Below are 23,876 nucleotides of genomic sequence, written 5' to 3'. Positions count from 1 at the left end.
GAAGCATTAGCATAGGCGTCATTAAGTAAACAAGTAGAAAATCTAATGAAGTCGTTTAGCTGGAGTGCCTTAGTAAACTTTATAGTCCAGCTCTGCAATTAATGGAGATTAATATTTGGTTTCCAATAAAAATCTCTTACTTTCAAAAGTCAAGAAATAACGATATGTATCAAACATCAACAGGCCCTCGCATTTAGCAAAAATATTCATGTTATTTTAACCAACTTAAATAAAGGCAGCACTATTTTCATAGGTTTCTGTAACCGTATTCACAAATCAGACTAAATTGTTTACTAAACCCCTTATTGTGTATCACAATTCAGAGCAACTTGATGATATAGAAACTCTATATTGTGTATTCACAGTTCAGAGCAAGTTGGTGATATAGAAACTCTATATGGTGTATTCACAAAACAGAGCAAATGTAAATGACACAGAAACTCTATATTGTGTATTCACAAAACAGAGCAAATGTAAATGACACAGAAACCCAACCAACAAGCTAATGAACTTGCAATCAAGCAACTCATGTTTGTCAACTAATACAGACAGTAATGTGCAAATGCTCAGTGTAATACATTTAGCAACCAATTACCCTATAAGTGAACTAATTACGTTTCTAACACATTTTACGGGTAGAGGCGTAGGGGTTGGTGTGGGGGGGGGGGGGAGAGTAGGGTTAGTGATCTCTAATGCCCTTCGTTACATCAGGATGTCGCTTGTTTAACGATTTAATTTGACATGCAAATGTGACGGATGAAGACGCACCCAAGCAGATAAAAGTACATGCGTTAATTCTGCTGTGAAAATTTCGTCTTGGAAGTTAAGCTAGGCTCCAGCTTAGATAGATACCTTCGTGATACCATTACCACCCTGATACCACCCTGATACAATATTGATACTATTCTGATACCTTAGTGGTGTAAACAGTGTTTATATCAAAGCGATGGGATTCTGAGATGCTTGGAACATTTGGTTTGTTATTAAGTAAATTGTAACGCTAGTCTTTTTCCTTCACACACACCACACACACACACATACACACACACACACACACATATATATATATATATATATATATATATATATATATATATATATATATATGTATATACAAATAATTGCATACATGTAAAACCTAACGCTGTTTTTTCTCAGTCGTTTCTATCCACTATAGTAATCATGGAGCTGACCTATCCCCTTTATTGTCCTATTACCTGTTTACTACTTACTTCGTAGGGCTTACAACTAAAGGTACACTGTGTGGTCACATGATCACTGGTTTTTGTTCAGTTGATACGCCATACACGGCTGTGTAGGCCCAATCAAATGTTAACAGTTTTAGACACAGTGACTAATCTTCGAGTCTATAAAGAAATTAAGTACGAGAGAGATCCCCTATAATATATTTTGTGAAGGTTAGTGGAAAAAAGCTTGGTATGTTTGCGACAAAATAGCATTTTTCCTGTAATATGCTGATATTTGAGAATATGATATACATATGTCAGATAGTTCGGGTTTTGAACAACCGGAAATTGGGTAAAAAACAACTTCCGGTTAACGGAAATAAATCGTGATAGAAACCTGCGTATCGGTTCGTATATTTCTAATAAAATGTGTCCACTTAAACGTGGTATTCAAGTGTTTGAGATTTTAGAAACCGAAAATATAGTATCATTCCGTTTACCTGAATACTTCCTAGAGTAGGATCTAATAATTATGTATAAAATTTCGTCCCTCTTAAGTTATCTTATATACGCACACATATAGACAGATACACACACGAACACACACACACACACACACAAACATACAGACATGGTAGAAAAATTAAGTTTTTCCATCTCAAAAAAATGTCTATTTCGAGTTTTTGTACAATGAATACTTTTCTCCATTCTCAGTAGAAAATAAAATAAAAATGATAATCGGAAATACAATTAAAAATTAATACATATATATATATATATTCGTAAGCGAAAGAATAAAAATGTAGGCCTACTTCCTAATCTGCACTGAGTAACTCGATGGGCTTGAGTTTTGGAATGCTTACAGTACAATTAAACCATTCAACAAGAGCCAGTTGTTTGTATTACCGACACTGCCGGCTCTTTCAGTTCGGGCGACCTTTGACCTTCAACCCTTACAAAACTATAAGAAAAATATTTGAATGGCAGGTTAAACTTCAGTATGGGTCACGTGACTCGACCGTTGAGATAACATTCCGCAGAAGACCCGCAGTCGATGGCAGGGTTTATTATCTCAACTTTGGCTCATTTCATTGGCCAGAAAAAAAATATTTTTAAAAGCCAAATTGAAAATGTGAAAAACGAAATGTAAAAAAATTATATTTCACGCTAGGGAAAGAAAAACGTTAATCACATCTTTAAACAAAAGATATTCACTTTTTTACGCCTTGTTTTAAAGAAAATATGTGTTATTTGTTTGAAATTAGTGCTACTTTCACAACAGTATCTTCACACACTTTGGCAGTAACCTCAGTCGGGAAAAAGTAGGGGAAAAGTTATAAAATGTAATCTAATGTAACAAAAAACGATTCGTCTCTATTCCAGCGTAATTTAAAAATGCCTATTTTTTATTTAGAAAATTAAAGAAAATAATTGATGCCATATTTAGGGTTGTATAATGTGTTTCTATTTGTGGTAGTTCAATAGTGTAATTTATACAATATTCTCCTACGCAAGTTTGCTTTGGGTTTTCTACCATAATCTACCATAATCCTACACACACAAACACTATATATATATATATATGTATATATATATATATATATATATATATATATATATATATATATATATAGGGCCTATATGATGTATATATGCTACGCTCTTGTGTGTAACATCTGTGTTTGTATTCTCTATTATTAGTTAACGCAACATTTACTTTAATCATTGAATTGTTCGGGACTTTAGAGATTTCATACCAAGAGTTTTTTAACTTTCCCATCACTGCATGCCCCACAATCACAACTGTTGTTTGTAATAGTGTCCGTATTAAAGAACTTTAGAAGTTCTTTAAAAATGAATCAGAGGCGTAGCGACCCTTCCCGGCGCCCGGGGACAAACTTTTCGATTTGCACCCCCCCTCAAGATTTCGTTTTGCACCCCCCCCCCCCTCAAACTTTCGATTTGCACCCCCCTCAACCTCTCAATTTATTTTTCCAACCCATTTTGGCGCCCCCTAAGGTCGGCGCCCGGGGACATATGTCCCCCCCCCCCGCCACCCCCCCCCCCCTCGCTACGCTACTGAAATGAATGGAACATGGATAGCTTAAGACAAAAAACAACTTGAAAGTCGCCCGTCCTTTGAGCATGTACCAAACACTTTTGGTACCCTAGCCAAGCCCTTAGTTTAATCACCTAAGTTAAGTTGGAAGTGTATTAATGCCAACAACTGCTGCTAGCCTGTTATTTGTGGGAGATGATTAAAATTTGTTATTGTTGATTCACTAGACGAAAATAGATTGTTTTTTTAAACGAGGTGGTGTTGGGTGTCGGTCCTGGTCAACGGGTAAACATATGCGTGCGTACGTTTGTACGTACGTTTGTACATACGTTTGTACGTACGTTTGTACATACGTTTGTACATACGTTTGTACATACGTTTGTACGTACGTTTGTACGTAGATTTGCGTGGGGGCAGTGTGGAGGGGGGATTGAGTTAAGCTGGACACTGGACAAATATGGGTAAAGTGTGGTTGTGAGGGTAGGGTTGTGTGGGTAGGATTGTGTGGGTAGGGTTGTGAGACTTTGGTTGGGTTATTAAGATAAAATGAAGAGAAAGTGAGGGTATGGTAGGAAGGGTAGAGTTGGGTAGATATATTTGTGAGGGGAGGGGAGAAAAGATAGGGTAGAAAGGGTAGGGTTGGGTTGGGAAGATAGATTTGTAAAGCAGTAAACGAGAACTAAATTTCCCTAACACGTCATCTAGCTCATTTCCTAACTTAATGATTTCACACACAACAGTTATAACTTTTCAATAGTACGGCTGTTAGTTTGTTTATTATCTATGTAATACGAAATAAAAGTATAGGTTTGCTGGGGGTGGTTGGGCTAGCGACATTTAAAAAAACAATACAAGAACAATCTTCGTGTAACTTGTCATTTCAGTGTTTTGTTTCCTCGAAAGATAAAAACTCTCAAGCAGTAGAAAAATTATTGCCAAAGACCCACACTTAGAGAGTTTAAGGCAGGCATACGTAGGTAAATAACCATAATTGATAAATCAAAATAAACTTAAGGACGTCGGGTGGCTTTAGGAGACGTGAAATTGATACAGTCGGCGATTAGAGCATCGAGTTGCACATCTTTTTGGGTGGAGATTAAATCGCGATTAGTATCTGGTCTAGCTGTGGGCGCTATGTCAACAGTTGGATACAAGTGCAGCTATCGACAGAGGTATAGCTATAATAGCTGGGTTTGACAGTAGTAAAGATATAATAGCTGGGTTTGATAGTAGTAAAGCTATGATAGCTGGGTTTGATAGTAGTAAAGCTATGATGTTTGTGTCAACAGTTTGATACAACTACAGCTATCAATATACAGTTATGATGCATGTGTTAACATTTTGGTAGTAGTATAGCTATGATGCATGTGTTAACATTTTGGTAGTAGTATAGCTATGATGCATGTGTTAACATTTTGGTAGTAGTATAGCTATGATGCATGTGTTAACATTTTGGTAGTAGTATAGCTATAATGTATGTGTAAACATTTTAATAGAAGTATAGCTACGATAAATATTTTAACAGTTTGAAGGTATTTCAGCTATGGTGACTGTCTCAACAGGTGTAACAAGTATCTAGCTATAATAATTATGTCGAAAGTCAGATAGTTGTCTAGATATAAGATATAACTACAGTGTCGGTAGTTGTCTAGATATAACTACTGTGTCGGAAGTGTGTTAGTTGTCTAGATACAACAATTGTGTCGATAGTGTGATAGTTGTCTAGTTATAACTTTTCTTTCCAAAGTATGGACATCAGCTCTAAGTATTGTATCAAAAGTCTAGCATTGGTCCCTATGGTCGCACGAGGTAGTTGCTGTTTATAAATTACAAAGAACAATTGCCCTACGATAAGGCAGTCTATTATTTGTCCACGCATTTCTCATGGTCCTTGATAAGAATTTCTTTTACTACGTGTATTGAAATAAACGAAAATTCATACATTTGTTATGATCATCACTTTTGGCAGCTCTCATCCAAAGTGCAGAAATGTGTAAAATTCTTTAAATATTAGAGTAACCTAAATGTCAACTAGTGCATCCCCCTCCCACGCCCCCCCCCCCCCATCACCCGCTCCCCTCGCTATCTTTCTCAAACTCCCGATAAAAGTTTTACCGAGTTGAATTAATAACATAATCACTACATTACCAAATCAACCAGTCTGCTACAAGATTACCGCGAAGTCGCACGACAAAAATTATCTTCAACACCAAGAGAATCAACTTGTAACACAAACATTGATTAGATATGTGCGTGAAGTTTGATCAAATGTTCCAACAAACGGCAGATATTGGGGAACATCACAGACGATGTTGTGGGCGGGGGGACTGTAGGTGTTGGTATAATCACTCAACACAATAGGTGTTGGTATAATCACTCAACACAATTGTGTTGGTATAATCACTCAACACAATAGTGTTGGTATAATCACTCAACACAATAGGTGTTGGTGTAATCACTCAACACAATAGTGTTGGTATAATCACTCACCACAATAGGTGTTGGTATAATCACTCAACACAATAGTGTTGGTATAATCACTCAACACAAGAGTGTTGGTATAATCACTCAACACAATAGTGTTGGTATAATCACTCAACACAATAGTGTTGGTATAATCACTCAACACAATAGTGTTGGTATAATCACTCAACACAATAGTGTTGGTATAATCACTCAACACAATAGGTGTTGGTATAATCACTCAACACAATAGGTGTTGGTATAATCACTCAACACAATAGTGTTGATATAATCACTCAACACAATAGTGTTGATATAATCACTCAACACAATAGTGTTGGTATAATCACTCAACACAATAGTGTTGGTATAATCACTCAACACAATAGTGTTGATATAATCACTCAACACAATAGTGTTGATATAATCACTCAACACAATAGGTGTTGGTATAATCACTCAACACAATAGTGTTGATAAAATCACTCAACACAATATTGTTGCTGTAATCACTCAACGCATCTATGGCGGTTTGATCATTCAACACAAATATGCCGATATATTACACAACTATGAGAGATATAATCACACATCACAACAGTGCTGATATATAACTCAACCAAAATTGGCTGATATAATCACCCAAAACAATAATGCTGAAATAATCACTTAACACATCTATGCAAATATAAGCACTCAACACAACTATATTAATATAATCACTCAATTAATTAACTCTAATATATGTATGTTATTGATCAAGATACAAAACTTATGGGTGACGAAGATTAAGTAAAAATGTTGCATGATCAATCAACAGTTTAATTATACAGATCTGATTTAAAATAATAATAAATTCTGGGAAAAATTTTACTCTCCACAATTATTTAAATAAAATATTTCGCACCATACATTGACGCCCTTTAAAACTTTGTATTTGCACTGAAATAAAACGGTGCCTACTTACCTAAGTCTCTGGAGCAAGCTATCCCAGTTCCTATCGCTACACCACAAACCGAACTCAACTGAACGATTTATACCATCCAGGACTCCCACATTGAGACGCACCGGTTGATTCACCAGACACGTGACATACTACGTCATCTTGCCAGAACTCGCGCCGTAGTTCCTGCGATTACGACTTACTCGTGTTAAAAAAAAATATTTGAAAAAACGGCAAATTTTATTTCACTTTTGTAAAAATTTAAAGTCGCCAGTTTGGTTTATTTTATATTGAATAAAACTCGAATTTAATTTTAAATTTATAAATAGTTTAGTAAAAGTTAGTTTTGAACGAAAAGCAGGTTTATATTTATACTTTATACCCGTTACTCAGCGTTTATAGTTAATTTATTCCTAACACTATTTTCATAAAGCGCCGCGCGGGTAAAGCGGCAACAAGCTCACACTAAGCCGGCGCGGGCAGACGGTTGGTGAGCGACGACAGACGTAAGTGATTCTTCAGACGACAAATCGGCCATCATCTCTCGCCGTGCAAATAGCGACGAGTCCCCTTGTAATGTGAAATTGCATCAGATCGCGGTGTAATAAGGACTGGAACGAGCACTTCTTGCTACCAACACTTTCGATTGAACTCGCTGTTGGGAGAAATCACCAGAGCGTGCACAATTGGTGTGCGACGAGACAATTAGTTGTGTAAATAGACGCATGCTGTTAACACAATGAATGTAGACGGTGGGGTTTCTGTTTGGCTTAACCGTGTGTTCTCCTTGGTCGGTCCGTTAAAGGTGTGTCGTCTAATGGTCACTCCGTGTGTCGTCCGTTAGTGTCCGTGTGTCGTCCTTTTGTATGTCCGTGTGTTGTCCGTTGGTTGGTCCGTGTGTAGTCCTTTAGTGTCCGTGTGTCGTCCGTTGGTTGGTCCGTGTGTTGTCCTTTTGTCGGTCCGTGTGTCGTCCGTTAGTGTCCGTGTGTCGTCCGTTAGTGTCCGTGTGTCGTCCTTTTGTCGGTCCGTGTGTCGTCCTTTTGTCGGTCCGTGTGTCGTCCGTTAGTGTCCGTGTGTCGTCCTTTTGTCGGCCTGTGTGACGTCCGTTGGTTGGTCCGTGTGTCGTCCTTTTGTCGGTCCGTATGTCGTCCTTTTGTCGGTCCGTCTGTCGTCCGTTAGTGTCCGTGTGTCGTCCGTTAGTCCGTGTGTTGTCCGTGTGTCGTCCGTTAGTCGTTGTGTACAAGGTGTGTCGTGTGAAGGTTGATGCGTACACCCACGTCACTCCTACACAAGTTTAACGGGGCCTGAGTTTGTGTTTGCCCAGAGATATCAACAAAAAAGGGATTATACCCCGAATATTAGAGTGCCGGCAAATACCTGGGGATATCAGGTTGTCAACTTGGTGTTGTAGATAGGGGTGGGGCCTCCAGTAGGTCAGAACAACTTTATTTAACTGTTTATATTAGTAGGACAAGGAAATGTGTGGTTATTCATTTAACTGTTTATAGTAGTAGGCATTCAGTGGTGCTAGGAAATTGGTGGTTATTACCCAGTCATGTTTTGATGGTAAGGCTACGCCATTGTTAGCATTTTTAGTAATCGTTTTAAAAAAAAGTAAAGTTACCCTTTCATATCGGGCTGCCAATATTGCAGGTGAAGTAGAGTTCATCTGTTAACGAAAGAATAGTATGGTCAGTTTATGCCATCCACCTTTTGTTTCCCTAACGTGAGACTGGTACTTAAAAAAAACGTTCCCTCTTCATACCTGTCGTCCATGGGGCAAGTGAAGTAGAGTCCATCTGTTTTTGTGACCTGTGCATATGAAGGGATAGTGTGGTCAGCACTATGTCCAGAAACAGCTACTGTGTTGGATAAATCCGGTACATCAAGCCCGGGATCCGAACCCATGACATGCCGTCAGCCACACTAAAAGTAGAATATATCCTACCCTTAAGACAGCTAAAGTAGAGTTTATCTGTTTCCTTGAACTCAGCACATAAAGAGATTGTATGGTCTACATTTTGCTTAACACTCTTCATTTTCCCCGATTCATGTCAGGTACCTATCCCATTTAAGTAACCGAACTTGAGATTCATGTTAGCGCTGGAGTGAGCTACCACTCGACCAACAATATACTTTCTTCTAAAGCTAGCTGTTATGTTCTATCGGCATCTACAACCTCACATTGACAAGCCTAATGACTGACCAAAAATGTACTTTATTTTAAAGCTAGTTGTTACATTTACAAGCCTGGCCTGACACTGCGTACATGTGTCACTGCTTGCAGTTAACTAGCTCGCACCTGTATGTTGTACACGTGTACACAAATCACAAATTCATGTACAACAAATTACCCATGGTTAATCCAGACCTTATCACACTTATTACATTTCTCTCAAACAACAAATTTACACTGTTGCTGTTCATGAACATTAATTCAACTGTAAATGCTGATCTCGTAGTTTAGCGTTCGTCTAGTTTTGTGTTCCTGCGCTTATGGGACTCAAGCTGACCACCGTTGGGAAAAATCAAGTTAAATTGATTGTTGTGGATATTTTTAGTTACGGCATGTAGTGGGCGAAAAATCTGGCCGATGTCAGATAATTCATTTAAATAGCTCCGGCTAGTGGGCCAGATTGGTGTTGATTACCTAACGCTAAGTTAAAGCCTAGATAAAAATAGACCGAAGACGTCAGCATTAGATGGAGTTAACAACAGAGGGTTTTATTTTAAAAAAAGGTTACAAATGAATAACAGTGTGAAGGTGTATTTTAAAGCTACTATTGTGATGTTAACTTCGTTTCAATATCTTCCAGTTTTTATTCTTGAGGTGATTGTAACTGTTTCGAACAATTTTATTGAAATGTTGTTACAGATATGCTATAATTATCCCCATGCCAATTAAAACTAATTTTGTTCTATAATGGTATTAACGATTTTAAGAAAATTATAATTATATTAATTAGTTAATGATTGTAATTACAATTAGAGGATAATTTGATTTCTTCGCAATGATTATATACAGGGCATGAATAATTGAACTTGTCAGTGTCAGTGCATTTAGTGTCACTGTACTTGTCAGTGTAACTTAACCTGACAGTGTCACTTAACTTGGCAGTGTCACTGTAGCCTACTTGTCAGTATCACTTTACTTGCCAGTGTCACTCTACTTGTCAGTGTCACTCAACTTGTCAGTGTCACTGTACTTGTCTGTGTCACTGCACTTGTCATTCACGTGACTAATGTATATAAGAACTCAGTGCTGATATTTCTTCTCTGACTTTCAACATCATCTTTTCTCTATCCTCTCTCTCTCTCTCTCTCTCTCTCTCTCTCTCTCCCTCCTCTCTCTCTCTCTCTAAGCTGTTAGCAATATCAGTCGCGCGACCGAAGTTATGTTAAAATATTTGACTGTCTACACTAAGCGTATTGGCTGACCACGACAGAAATCTGAGGATAAAATCACTTCACTGATTCTTTAATCTCTAAAACTAGGGATGCTATTGAATTCTTACAACAACTTAATAATTCAGCTACATGATAAACATGGACGGTAAAAACATTTGAAACAACATAAATTCACAAACTGCTAATAACAACTTATTAATAATTTATAGGTAAAACACTTTTTAAAACAAAAAAAAAACAAAAAACAAATATGGATGTTAGGTCTCAAAGCAATTTTATATTGTCTTAGAATCTAAAAATAGTAGCCAGTGTTGTGTGTCGAGAAAAAAATTCCTTCAGACATTTCCAGCACCTCTACATCCCCCCCCCCTCCTCCCACGCCTCCCAAAACATCTGTGTAACGATTAAAATCGATACTCAGATCAGGAACGAGCAGCGATGAAATTATAATAGACCGAATGCTACGATCCCGATTTGATTGTAGCTGAATGTGTCTTCTAGACAGAAGAATGGCTTTTCCATGATTGATATCAGCGCGGGCCATGTCATGCGCAGGGCGGGGCTGCCCCTGGGGAGGGAGGAAGCTTTGAGCGGTGTCCCCGAGGGTGGGGATATATTGCGGTTGTGGCTGTTGCCTGGATGTGGCTCCCGTGGAACAATGTGGGCCCAGGAGCCGCAGCGTTGATGGGCCGCTCACACACAATGTGCCATGTTGCACTTGGTGACCCCGTGCCCAATAAACATTCCTGGGGTTTAAATATAGATTGGCATCTTGAAGACTCCAGGCTGGTCACGTGGATTACTCATACACTTGGAATTTTTAAACACATCTTGGCTTTCATTACTTACATATTACCTCCCTTATTGATGCGGACATTCAATACTAAAAACTGAATGCATTTATTACTAAAATATTCAGACAATTTTTCTTAAACATTCAGACTAACATTTCTCATATCAGCTTCATTAGACTTTGTTAAATTTTCAAATCTACAGATATGCACTACTTATTACTTCTGACATTTATTACTCATATTATATTCAACCAACCATACACATAGATTTCTATATGCGAATATTTTATTACTTATACATTAATGGATTTATTACACACATGTTTTTCCAGCTTACATCACAAATACACTGTGTAATTTGTCAGAACATGCAGATACTTGAATTAGTTGATAGTATTAACTATTTAGTTACTTCATCAAATACACCCAGTCTATTTGAACTTGAAGATAGGTACTATTCAATAAGGCTCAAACTTGAGAAAGACTTTCAAACTTATACTAGTTATACGTTATTGTTTTGTGGAAATCTCGAGAGTTTATTTTAGTACTGTGCACATTAATTAATAATCAAATAATCAACTTCATATTCTAAAATGTTGCACTCTTTTCAACACCCCAAAACTCACGTATACTCAAGCTAAAAACTAATTAATTAAGATTTTAATTAGATCGAGCTATTTGGTATTCATACGTTTTTGTATCGTATCTGGAAGATATTCGAAGCTTAAGCGACTAATTTATTCATCATCCTTTCATAGCCATAGCTAGCGGAAGGCGGGGGATAGAATTTCTGTTCAGACGTCTGGGAAATACAGACAGCCCAGTCAGTGGCAGGTGTCACCGTGAGATTTGTATGACACCATGAGATATTGAAACATGAGATTTTAACGACACCATGAGATATTGAAATATGAGATTTGTATGAAACCATAAGATCTTGAAATATGAGATTTGTATGAAACCATGAGATCTTGAAATATGAGATTTGTATGAAACCATGAGATCTTGAAATATGAGATTTGTATGACACCATGAGATATTGAAACATGAGATTTGTCTGACACCATGAGATATTAAACATGAGATTTTAACAACTGAGATTTGTGACACGATGACATATTGAAATATGATATTTGTATGACACTTTGAGATATTAAAACATGATATTTTATGACATCTTGACAAAACCTAACATTAATATCATCCATGACAGTTTAAAAAACACGCATGCAAATAATTTTTTCTTGTTTAAGATACTCAAGTTTTTACGTGAAGTATTAGTCACACAACTAAACATACACACGTTTTTTTACGTGACAAATTCGTCAAACTACTCAACACCTTCATCAACGACACGTTGTAATGGTGCCTTATAGCTATTAAGCTACAACATAACTTTTAACAGACCAGTAACTAATGACGACTTTCTAGAACAGGGGTCGGCAACCTTTCGAAGCGGAAGAGCCAAAAGTTACAATTTTCAAAATTTCCCTGGTTTTAAAGAGCCACTAAGATTGTTTTTATTTCAAGAATTTTATTTTTTGATTAAGGTTATTGGTATTTGTGCAAGGAGCTGGAGAGCCGCATCTTGACATCAAAAGAGCCGCATGCGGCTCGCGAGCCGCAGGTTGCCGACCCCTGTTCTAGAACAATAACGAGACATCTTATCAATTTCCGGTGACTTTTTTTTTATATAGCAACAACATAACATTAGCAGACTAGTAACTAATGACGCCTTACTAAAACATTTACAAGGCATTAGCTGACCAGTGTCCAGTGACTCCTTTATACAGATATAGCATGAAATTAGCAAACAAGTAAGTATTGACATCTTTAAAGAAAGATAACATGGCATTAGATATTCAGTGACGCCTCTCTAAAGCCACGACTTCACAGAAGACCACCACCAGTGACGCCTCTATAAACCAATAACCCAGTCAATAGTGACGCTTCTATAAAGCAATAACCCAGTCACCAGTGACGCCTCTATAAAGCAATAACCCAGTCACCAGTGACGCTTCTATAAAGCAATAACCCAGTCACCAGTGACGCTTCTATAAAGCAATAACCCAGTCACCAGTGACGCCTCTATAAAGCAATAACCCAACCACAAGTGACGCTTCTATAAAGCAATAATCCAGCAAATAGTGACGCTTCTATAAAGCAATAATCCAGTCACCAGTGACGCCTCTATAAAGCAATAACCCAGTCACCAGTGACGCCTCTATAAAGCAATAACCCAACCACCAGTGACTCCACTATAATGCAATAACCCAACCACTAGTGACGCCTCTCTAAACCAACCTCTATAAAGCAATAACCCAGTCACCAGTGACGCCTCTATAAAGCAATAAACCAGCCGCCAGTGACGCCTCTATAAAGCAGTAACCCACCCACCAGTGACGCCTCTATAAAGCAATAACTTAACAGAAGACCAGCCAATAGTGACGCCTCTATAAAGCAATAACTTCACAGAAGACCAGCTACCTGTGACGCCGATATAACCCACATTACTTGACATAAAACCGCTCAGGTCAGATAATTGTGACGTCTACACTTCTATTCACAGATCTCGAATTCAATTTACACCTTAAACCCACAAAAACAATTCATCAGTTTCCAGTTTTTTGCCTGTAAGAAAATAAAATTATCAGGCGCTCGCTTCAAATGACGGAGAGAGACAAAAAAAAAGCGACGAGGGGAAATAACTATTCAACACCTCAGTGGTTAAATAATGCCAGGTCGGGGCGACTTGAATTATCTCCCTTATGTATTATTTAACCTGAACACTCAAATACCTCAGAATAAACAGCCTATAAAAATATATTCTGAATAATGAATTATATTCTTTCTCAATAGTGTAGACCCTACATACGCCATATTATAAAGAAGCGTCAGTCCTACTAAAAGCCAATATGTCGTTATTTGAATAATTATATTGATCTCTTCAATGCGTCTATAACTTAGAAAAATATTTCCTTACATTAACTATGCAAATGTGAGGACCGTCGATTTGCTGTCTTTTTCTTATAGGGAAATAAAACTCTACAGGGGTACCTCCAGATACGAGTTTAATTCGTTCCTTAGAATTGCTCATATGTCAAATTGCTCGTATCTCAAAGCAATTTTTATCAATTGAAATGCCATTAATCCGTGCCAGCCACCAAAATGTTAAACTAGTTTTTTTGTTACGTGTTTCTTTTCTAAGAAAAGTTTATTTATCCATCACAAATGTTTTTAATAACATAATAAAGGATATCGCAAAGAAATAAACGAGTTTTGTCAAGTGTTTTACCTTGAAAACCAACCGACTTAAGCTTATGGAAGATGCTGGTCGAGGTGCAAGCCCAGTGTCGGGTGGAAGAGATAGGCGGAGGAGGTTCGCTTCGTTCATTTACTCACTGTTAATGCTAAGCTCTTTTCGACAGTTTAATTCACTGACTCGTTACACTCTTAACGCTACACTTTACAACTAAACTAAATTGAACTTAAACTTTACCGAACATACTTGAACCTAAATCTTACTATACGGTGTGTTGTTACTTTCGCTTAAATTTCGTCACTGCTTTTCTCTTCGCTGGTCTTTACTTTTTTGTCACGCTCTCCTAGCTTTCCCCATGTTTCCACGCTGGCTGTTAAAATAAACCTGTTAAAGGTCTCCCCCCCCCCCCCTCCCTTCAGGGAATGAGTTGAGTGAGTGTCATAAAATTACTCCGGTGCACTGTCAGTTGTAAATTTTTCGGTATGTTTCTTTTCTACGAACCGCTAATCCGGTCACTCGTATCTCAAATTTTGCTCGGAAGTCAAAGCCAATCTCGTATCTCAATAATCTCGTATGTCGGGGCACACGTATGTCGAGGTACCTATGTATCTATTCGGGACATTAGTCAGCCGTGCCTGTTTATATATGACTAAACTGGTAGCGGTGCCTGTTTATAGATGACTAAACAGCGGTGCCGTTTATAGATGACTAAACAGCGGTGCCGTTTATAGATGACTAAACAGTCAGCGGTGCCGTTTATAGATGACTAAACATTGAATGTTCCTACTATGTTCTTCATCTCTGGCCATTTAATGTATTCACAAGTAATCGATCCTGAATTAGCATATGACTGGCTGTCTCTGGGCACACCCACATACATACACATCTAGCAGCGCTCATCAACTAGAATTACGATGACATCATACAGAGATCGATATTTTACATTGGTCAACCCATCCATCAAAGTTATTTTAGCAGAGGCGGGCCCATCCGGCACGTTTCTTCAACATGGGCAGTGCTAATCTAGTTTTATTGTGGTCGAACCAATCTGGAATTATTCGACCAATCTGGAATTATTGGACCAATCTGGAATTTCTAGAACAGTCTGGATTTTTTAGATTAATCTGGAGGTGCATGGACCAGATGGGGGGGGGGGGGGGTACATATGAACACAGGTTGTTCCCGATGGGGCGCCAAACTGAAAGTTTGTCCCCGGGCGCCGGGAAGGGTCGCTACACCTCTGGCATGGACCAATCAGGAAATCTTGGACTGGCTGTGTTCAAGGGGCGCTGGAAATTTTCAAAAGGGGTCCCAAACTCTAGATTGAGATTTTCAAAATAGGCCCCCAACTCTAGATTGATATTTTCAAAAGGGGCCCCCAACTCTAGATTGAGATTTTCAAAATAGGCCCCCAACTCTAGCTTGAAATTTTCAAAATAGGCCCCCAACTCTAGATTGATATTTTCAAAAGGGGCCCCCAACTCTAGATTGAGATTTTCAAAATAGGCCCACAACTCTAGATTGAAATTTTCAAAACGGGCCCCAAAATTTAGATTGAAATTTTCAAAAGGGGCCCGAAACTCTAGATTAAAATTTTCAAAAGGGGCCCCAAACTCTAGAATGATATTTTGAAAAGGGGCCCCAAACTCTAGATTCAAATTTTCAAAACGGGCCCCAAAATTTAGATTGAAATTTTCAAAAGGGGCCCGAAACTCTAGATTGAAATTTTCAAAAGGGGCCCCAAACTCTAGATTGAAATTTTCAAAAGGGGCCCCAAACTCTAGAATGATATTTTGAAAAGGGGCCCCAAACTCTAGATTCAAATTTTCAATAGGGCCCCAAAGTCTAGATTGATTTTTTCAAAATAGGCCCCCAACTCTAGATTGATTTTTTCAAAATATACCCCCCCAACTCTAGATTGATATTTTCAAAAGGGGCCCCCAACTCTAGATTGATATTTTCAAAAGGGGCCCCCAACTCTAGATTGAAATTTTCAAAAGGGGCCCCCAACTCTAGATTGATATTTTACACCCCTTGGTATGAAGGAATGGAAATTGTAAAATGGAGAAAAACCAACAAATTATTTTAAAACAATCAAAACACCGATAGGAGTATTATTAGTGCGCCGTTCGTGGGGCCCACCGAGATTTTTTTCGGTGGGGGGGGGGGGGGGGAGGCTTCAGGGATTTTTTCAGGTAGACCAGTGGACCAGTCCACTCATGTTATATGGCCATACTATAAAAGCTCTTCACTCTTTCACAAGTTATTCAATTTATTCTTGTCCAGCTTAAACCAATTCAATTGACAAGAACTAAGAGTGTACGTACATTAATTTATTACGAATGTCTCGAAATTCGCTTTTAAGTTTATTTTGATGTGCCCATCTAATATGGTGGCTTCTGTAAAAAGGCACGGAAAATCAAGCTTTATATATACTAAATCAGGTCGGTTTCGATATAACAGCCCAATTCAACTTGAAATCGATCTTTAAGGAAATAGGATTTAGAAGCTGAAGATTACAACACACATTTTCATTACTATTTCGTTGATACGGGGTAGTGGCGGTTTTATTTATAAGGGTAATATCGTTAACCACCTTCAGTCAAGATATCATTTAATCTGTGGATCTTGGCATAGATTGATAAATAGAGGCATTTATTGTTATGTTGTTTTAATGGAATTTGCAAAATGAAAACATTCCATTTAGTGTCTAAGCCATAATTGCTCTCCACACACTATAAACACACCATCACCACATAAAACCACATAATTTGAACTCCTACCATATATAACAAACAAACGCTGACAGAATCCCATTAAACATTTGAGATATGGGTTAAGTAAATACATCGCAACAGACGCAGTAATGTGCAGACAAAGTGGATTTAACCACAGGAGACAGTAATATTATACATATACGCATTGCATCTAACCACCGAGATATATACGCGTCAAAAAACACCGTTCTAATGTTTCCTAGCTATAACGTTAACGTGTGACGATTTTGATGGCTGTTTATAACTGCTACTACAATTTCCTTTAATTAAATTCTAGCTTCGAATAACAGTAACGTGTTTATTGACCCTATAATTTAAATTATATTCCAAAACAACCACCTGGTCAAAATACCAATTAAAAAACAGTTCCATTATCACGTTTTTAAAAGTATTGCACTAGAATTAAGATTTCTAAAATTGTTTTTTTAGTTCTAGTTTTCTTGAATCAAGTAATCAAATTAGGGGTATAGAGGCAAAATAACACCAATGGAGTCGTATTTTAAAAATCGTGACGTTAAAGTAAATTAAAATAATGTTCTGGCGTCATCTTATTGAAATTGGAGTATTATAATCAACGTGTAGCAGATTTCTTATGGCTAATTAACAGCAACTATTAGAGCATTATAAGAGCATCTCGTTCAGTGTACAAAAGGAACACAAGAGTGCAAATGTTTACTTGTGAAATTTTTTGAACTATGCATTTTTTTAAAAATCATTCTGTCGTATTTTTTATTGATAACTAAATTGTGTTACCTTCACATTGTATGGACACACCTTGCGTAAACCAGCTAGCAACATCATAAGACAGGCACTAGATTGAAATCTTTACTATTAATTGCTGTTCACTAAAATGCTGTTATTATGTTGATGTTTTGTTTTTTAAACGGCCAATGTAAAAAAAAAAGCCTCTGTGCCTACTGTTGTTACCGTTATTGAATAAATTGAAAGTAAGTAGGCAGAAACAAACTTGGTAAAGCTCAGCTGTAGGAGAAACAGAAGCAGCCGGAATGTCATGGGCCCAACTTGAAGGAATGACCCAAAACCGAGTACAATGGAGAGGTTTGGTTGCGTCCAATAGCTCCACAAGGGGTCAGCAGGAATGATGATAATGATGTGATGATAATGATATGATGATGATGATGTGATGATAAGGACGTGATGATGATGATGTGATTATCATGATGATCATGATCGCGGTGATGTAATGATCATATCATGATCATGATCTTAATCATGATCTTGATGATTAGGGTGATCATGATGATGATGATGATAACATTGTATATTACATTGAACCCCTCGTTATTGTCATACAAAGTCATATCTCGTATTTGTTGTCATATAAAGTCATATCTCGTATTTGTTGTCATACAAAGTTATATCTCGTATTTGTTGTCATACAAAATCATATCTCGTATTTGTTGTCATACAAAATCATATCTCGTATTTGTTGTCATACAAAGTCATATCTCGTATTTGTTGTCATACAAAGTCATATCTCGTATTTGTTGTCATACAAAGTTATTTCTCGTATTTGTTGTCATACAAAGTTTTATCCCGTATTTACACAACAAGGCTCTGTAGCATACACGGGCTATTTATGGCACAGAACCTTGGAACTCTGTAACAAGTCTAGAACTAAATAGTGATGAATTATGTAATTATGTTATTCCCCAGTTTTGTCGAATATAATAGTTTTTAAATTAATTTTTAAGACTAATTTTATATCGGATGAGATTAAAAAAGAAAATAAATTATATATTCTTGCCCTGTCATCAGAAAGGAATTGATCGGGTAAGCTCATTGCGTTTAATCGCTGCATAAATTGTGGGTCAAAATTGTGTTTTCAAGATTTTAAATTTTATTGCATCCTCTTACAGACAGACGTATGGACAAGCAAACACACATTGCGACCTAAATAGAAACTTGCAAAAATAATACACAGTATCAAAATAGACTTCATGACACTAACATTACTTTATAAAGGTGAGTCTACACGACTATTATCTGCCATTGATTCATGGCATACTCGTCTCTAAGACTTGTAAACAACATTCAAAGTGAACTCCAGCTCACCTTACTGATCGAGTTATCGTTACTGAAGTTATCTCCCCTTTTGCTAATGAGTATTATACACATGATATTAATCAACATTTTTAATAACTAGTATTTTTAATTACTAATTCGATCTAATTGTATCGAAAAGGAGTTATTCTTGTGTTGCAACTGCGAAGTTTAAAAAAAAAAAAAAAAAAAAAAGTTTAAAAAACTGCGTAGAAACGGGTAAAAACTGAATTACGAAATTCGACATTGTCTATGCATGAAAGCGACTAGTCTGTCTTGGGGGGGGGGGGGGGGGTATGTACTATAATTTATAATTGTGGCTACAACATTTCAATTTTTTTAAATGTACATTGATTCGCCATTCCATTTCAGCCAATGTACTATTATTAACTTTTACTCTTAACAATTATATTTTATTTTAAATAAAAATTAAACCAATTTGAAGTTCTATTTTTAGACTTCCATCGTATTCCTGTTAGCAAATATCGTCAACAAAAACATTAAAATTAGCAACAGGACACTAGGGATGTTGTAAATAAATGTCATGGTAAACATTGAATAGATGGCTCTACATTTCTAACATTACTCTTATTTATGATAAGCTTTAATTACTTGGCTAGTCGTGACGATTAATTAGCAACTAATGAAGTAACGCAATACTCGGGGGACGACAAAAGGTGTATGATTTATCCTCGGTTGGGTTTTATAGCGCTGGGGATGGGGAGAAGAGGAGAAACAATATAAGGGCTCCTATTTTGTGTCGAGAGTTCAAGCCTTTCAAATAACGAAATATTTAACTAACTACCAAAATAGAATCTCTAGCTTTGGAAAATTTGTTTAATTAAAACCACAGTAAAGAAATATTTAACTAATTACCAAAATAGTATCTTTAACTTTGGAAAAAATAATAAACAGTAGAATAAAGAAATATTTAACTAATTACCAAAATAGAATCTTTAACTTTGGAAAATGTATTTAATAAAAAACACAATAAAGAAATATTTAACTAATTACCAAATTAGAATCTTTAACTTTGGAAAAGGTGTTAAATATGAAACACGGATAAATCCTTTTAATCGTCTAAGCTCTGAACTTGCAGTACTCTTATATTTTTAAGTTAATAAAGTTTAATTTGTGGTGAAACTGCCATAAAAAAGCGCTCAACAACAAATAATAAAAATCATATTCTATGCAGACGACACTTGAAACCTATTAAAACTTATTCTAAAGTAGTTATTTAATAATAAAACACCAGTGGTGTTATTATAGTTTTTTTAAAACCCATATTTCCTAAATATAAACGCAGGTAAGGTCGTTATGACATATCAAATACCAATATGTTTAAATAAAATTCTGATGCTAAACAGAAATTGGTTAGCAAGTGTGAACTAAATTTTTATTTTTATGTGGCGGGTGATTTTTAGGGAGAATTAAAATTATATTCTCAATACTGTTATCTGAACTGGGCTTAAATTGAACAAAAATGTCGTAACATTTATATAAATAGAATAAACAATTTTCATATGGCGTCGGGAAAAAGAAACTTTGAACAATATCTATTATAAGAAAAACATATTTGCGTGTAGATGTACTGTAAATATAAAATGGATTTTACGTGTCTCAAAGTTAAGAATAGCCAACGAAGCTATAAAACTGATGAATAACCTATCTGGGTTTTATGCGACCACTGTAATAATAATTCATTAACTTTTCCTTTTTACGCTTTTCTGTGTGCATTTTTGGTCGTCTACATGTTTGATCTAGACAACACTGTTTTTTATTTCACTCTCTACGTCGCCAGGTAGCTTTGGTCACCCATTCCCCATTTCACCATCTGGGTTCCAAAGAAGTGCTGTCTTTACAAAAAAAAAGTGTCCTCCTTTCTCTACACATGGTTAGCCATCTATATTTCGTTTTCTTTGTGATTTCTTGCATGTCTCTTTGGGTGGCCGCACAGATGCGCAATGGAAAACTGCGCATAGGAAAACTGCGCACAAAATTGTGCGAAAGGGCATTTTTGTTTTCTTAAATCGAGCATTTATAGACATTAACAAACAGTGAATGTGTGTATATTGTAGCATAATAAAACATATTTCTACGAAATATGACAAAGTAAAATCTATCAGTATAAATAGTTTGTATTTGCGCATTTTTCTGTTGCGCAGTTTTCCGATTGCGCATTTTCTTATAACCGTCTATTGGATAGTTTTTTTTATGAATATATTTTCTCTTTGAAACAACGATGTTGATATATAAATACCCCACAACTTACTGGACATCTGAGATGTCGAAAAGAAATGTCTTTATAATTATCTCTGAGATTTGACAGACCATTGATACAGGTATACGTGTGAACGTTTGCGGGAAATATAATATGTTGATGAAACCAAACCTTCTTTAAATGTCTCGTGTCTAGTCGAGTTCTTTTTTCAGTCTGGCCAAATCCAGACACGTTAATAACAAATTAGCCTTATTCTGGATATTGTTTTATCAAGCTGCTGATAGCCGATACATGGTGTTTTTTATTCTTGTTTTTGTCTATGGGGAGGGGGTGGGGGAGGGCGGGGGGTGGGGTGGAGTTAAGAGGGTTGAAAATTGTATGTATGTCGCAATGGTAGGTTGGCACATTTTGATTGACCTGTCAGTTGCCGGCGTAAAGTTTAAATTAAGAAAAGTGTAAACTTTAAAGAAAGGATTTCTTACGTGAAAATAATTGTAAAATGAGTGTCTAGCCGGATCTGATCTCAAGACTTTTGGGTTAGTAATTGTGTTGTCTACTGCTTGACTACGCCCTTCTTCAGACATAGTGACCGAAATACTAGATCACTGAATACACGACCCATCCAAATACAACAAACCACTACATACACGACATCCAAATACAACAGACCACTAAATACACGACCCATCCAAATACAACAGACCACTAAATACACGACCATCCAAATACAACAGACCACTAAATACACGACCATCCAAATACAACAGACCACTAAATACACGACCATCCAAATACAACAGACCACTAAATACACGACCATCCAAATACAACAGACCACTAAATACACGACCATCCAAATACAACAGACCACTAAATACACGACATCCAAATACAACAGAACACTAAATACACGACCATCCAAATACAACAGACCACTAAATACACGACCATCCAAATACAACAGACCACTAAATACACGACATCCAAATACAACAGACCACTGCATACACGACATCCAAATACAACTGACCACTAAATACACGACGTCCAAAAACCTCATCAGACCACCGAATATACAACCATCAAAACAACAGAACAGACGAATGCTGTTGCTTTTATTTGAAACACAAGGTTGTCAATACATTAACAGAAAAAAACCAAATTAAAATATGGATACAAAACCTTTAATAACTCCAAAAACATGTCAAGTGTTCTTGTTAAAATACATGGTGGTACAGATGACTCATAGTTCTGTTGAGCTAATGGCTCCAAGCAGGCTCACGTGAAGGCTTGGGCCTATCATTTCTGTAGTGTTGAGGCCCCATGCTAGCTGTAGAGTACCTGGTACCTAGCAGGCTGGCATGTAGCAGGCTAGCACCTATCTGCTTCACTGCTTTGTATAGTTGCTGGTACCTAGCAGGCTACGACTAGCAGGCTGGAACCTAGAAGACTAGCACCAGCAGGCTAGCACCTTTCAGTCTCGCAGTTCTGTAGAGTTGCTGCTAACTAGCAGGCTACGACCTAGCAGGCTGGTACCTAGCAGACTAGCACCAGCAGGCTAGCACCCATCAGCCTCACAGCTCTGTAGAGTTGCTGGTACCTAGCAGGCTAGCAGCAGCAAGCTGGCACATACCCACCTCAAGGTTCTGTAGAGTTACTGGCACATAGGACGCTAGCACCTCGAAGGCAAGCACCAGCCGGCTGGCATATAACTACCTTAAGGTTCTGTAGAGTTGCTGACACCCAGCAGATATTCCACCATTGCCATCAGAGCCGTTTCTGTGGAAAGGTTTACAAGATGCAGATGAACGTGGTCAAGACTCACCAACAAGTGGTCGAGGATAGAAGCGGCAACTGAGGTACAACTAACTCGGTCAGAGGATAACCAAATAGATGGTTGGACAATTGGGGTAAGACTAACTCGGTCAAAGGTTAGCTAAATAGGTGTTTGGATAATTGGGGTACGACTCACTTGGTTAAAGGTTAGCCAAATAGGTGTTTGGATAATTGGGGTACGACTCACTTGGTTAAAGGTTAGCCAAATAGGTGTTTGGATAATTGGGGTACGACTCACTTGGTTAAAGGTTAACCAAATAGGTGGTTGGATAATTGGGTTACGACTAACTTTTTAAACGTTAACCAAATAGGTGGTTGGACAATTGGGATACGACTCACTTGGTCAAATGTTAAATAAGCTAAAATATCAATTTATTTTAAAAGAGTTATGTTGTATATTCGAAAAATAAGTGCTTTATTCAATATCTTTTATATAAAAATAGATAACGTTGCAACAGTCAATTTTTATTTTTTAAAGACTGCAAATGTAATACAATGCCTAACCATAACTGATAAATGTATAAGGTCAGCTCCTGGTATAACAAACTTTTAGTTGAAGTGCATCTTAAACTTTGTTTTATTTTATTTAGGAAGTTGTTGAAAAAATATGTTTTATTTATATTTTTTAACTGAGTTTATGTGACATTTTTTTACATTAAACATATTAATAACAAAAAAATTGTCATTTTTCATTAAAGAGTATCAGTAGGCCATTCCTCTCTAATAGTCAATCGATTTGTAATCCAACTCAGCCATGTTTTTAAATAAAACCACTAAATTATCGTACAAATTATGTCTATCAATTACGATGCTTTTGCATTGGATCGCCAAGTAGGGCATTGAAAAGCGTCTAAATTTGAGT

General features: G+C 37.0%; 2 protein-coding genes across 4 annotated transcripts in view; both read right to left on the bottom strand.

Annotated features, from left to right (window-relative positions):
- LOC131946563 (uncharacterized) overlaps positions 1-6,847 on the bottom strand; it is an 80,913-nt gene extending 74,066 nt beyond the window's left edge. For all 3 annotated transcript variants that reach the window (XM_059307413.1, XM_059307414.1, XM_059307415.1), the window contains exon 1: positions 6,677-6,847. The gene's annotated coding sequence lies outside the window, so the exon portion shown is untranslated. The remainder of the gene's footprint in view (positions 1-6,676) is intronic.
- The window catches only part of LOC131946514 (uncharacterized), a 44,874-nt gene that overhangs the window by 6,985 nt on the left and 14,013 nt on the right, over positions 1-23,876 (bottom strand). The window lies entirely within an intron of this gene.

This window comes from Physella acuta, unplaced genomic scaffold, assembly GCF_028476545.2.
Source record: "Physella acuta isolate Inbredline_101_S28 unplaced genomic scaffold, ASM2847654v3 ptg000562l, whole genome shotgun sequence".
NCBI classification, from domain to species: Eukaryota; Metazoa; Mollusca; class Gastropoda; family Physidae; genus Physella; species Physella acuta.
The sequence above is the reverse complement of the archived record's forward strand: the minus strand, read 5'-3'. Positions and strand labels throughout refer to the sequence as shown.